The sequence below is a fragment of the Austrofundulus limnaeus genome, unplaced genomic scaffold (assembly GCF_001266775.1).
Source record: "Austrofundulus limnaeus strain Quisiro unplaced genomic scaffold, Austrofundulus_limnaeus-1.0 Scaffold35, whole genome shotgun sequence".
NCBI lineage: Eukaryota > Metazoa > Chordata > Actinopteri > Cyprinodontiformes > Rivulidae > Austrofundulus > Austrofundulus limnaeus.
In genome coordinates this window covers 120,647-121,935 of record NW_013952437.1, presented here as the reverse complement: position 1 = coordinate 121,935, position 1,289 = coordinate 120,647, and the positions used below count along the sequence as shown (strand labels likewise).

The 1,289-nt window shown below is 43.6% G+C and overlaps 1 protein-coding gene across 1 annotated transcript in view; it reads left to right on the top strand.

The window, feature by feature from the left end:
• The window catches only part of celsr2 (cadherin, EGF LAG seven-pass G-type receptor 2), a gene marked incomplete in the record, with an annotated part of 78,513 nt that overhangs the window by 59,486 nt on the left and 17,738 nt on the right, over positions 1-1,289 (top strand).

The window sequence follows — 1,289 nt, the reverse complement described above, 5'->3', positions numbered from 1 at the left end:
TATATATATAGTTTGCAAAGCCTTTAAAATAATGTAGATTTATTTCCAGGCTGTGGCATGGAGATGCAGAAAACAACATTAAAATACTCGACAACTCTACCTTTTCTTTTTAACCGTTTCATGTCGTTCTGTTCAGTGCTTCCTGTTCACTGCAGCTGCGTTGCTCTGTTTCACCTCGAGTCATGGAGCGTTTCAGATGAAATGTTGGGAAACAACAGATTATTTGTCGATCACAAGACGGCAGGAATTCATGCAGCCTCTCAGTTACAGAAACTCACAGAGAATTAATCTAATCTGCTTGATGTGGACGTCATGTGAGAGAAGTTTAGTTGTGGCGGCGCTCTGAGCTAAAATTAAATCCATGTTTGTTGTTTTCTTTTTGTTTTCAACAAACCTGATGTGATTTTTAAATCTGCAGTTTCTCACCTGCTGGGCTCACTCAGCAGGTGAGTTAAAACCTCAGTTTTAGAATAAAAAGAGTCATAAAAGCAGAGCCGTCAGGATCCATCCATTACCTTTTACCTGCTCCTTCCTTTCAGGGTCACAGGGGTCACTGTGTGAGGGTACACTGTGGACAGGTTGTAAGTCCATCACAGGGACACTTAAAGACAAATGAGACAAACAACTATTAACTCTCTCACACCTAGGGACAATTTAGAGTTACCAATTTAAATTCATGTTTTTAGTCTGTGGGAGAAAACCCACCCATGCAAGGAGATAAAAGTGGTGAAATGATAGCTAAAAAGTAGCAAAAAGTTAGCAACAGCCCAAAAGTGGCAAAGATTAGCTAAAAGCTAAAGGTAATGAAACAACAGATAAAAGATAAAAGCAGCAAAAGAAGAAAAGAAGAAAAACTGAACATTTTAAAATATTACATGCAGGCTCTACCCAGAAAAGTCCCCGGTCGGGATTCAATCCGGCAACCTTCTTGCTGGGAGGCAACAGCTCTATCCACTGAGCCACGCAATCATGATGTGTTTCAGTTTTAGAGAGAAAAACTCTGATGTCACTCGTTTTTATTGTCTGTGAGGTCAAATTCTGTCCGACCAGCTGACCACCCGGTGGTCCCGCCCGGTTCGGCCGAGCCGCTCTGCTATCAGCTCGCGACACCAGCGTGACCCCACACTTAATGTTAATATGAGCTCTATGTGACCCCTGCCGCTGGCCTGCGTGTGAAGAGGTCACGACCTTCCATTGACAGGATCATCATTCTCTCCCCCGCAGACTCCGCCTCCCTTTGTTGTCATTGATTACTCTGACGTTTTCTGTCAAAGCGGGGTGGGGGGGGG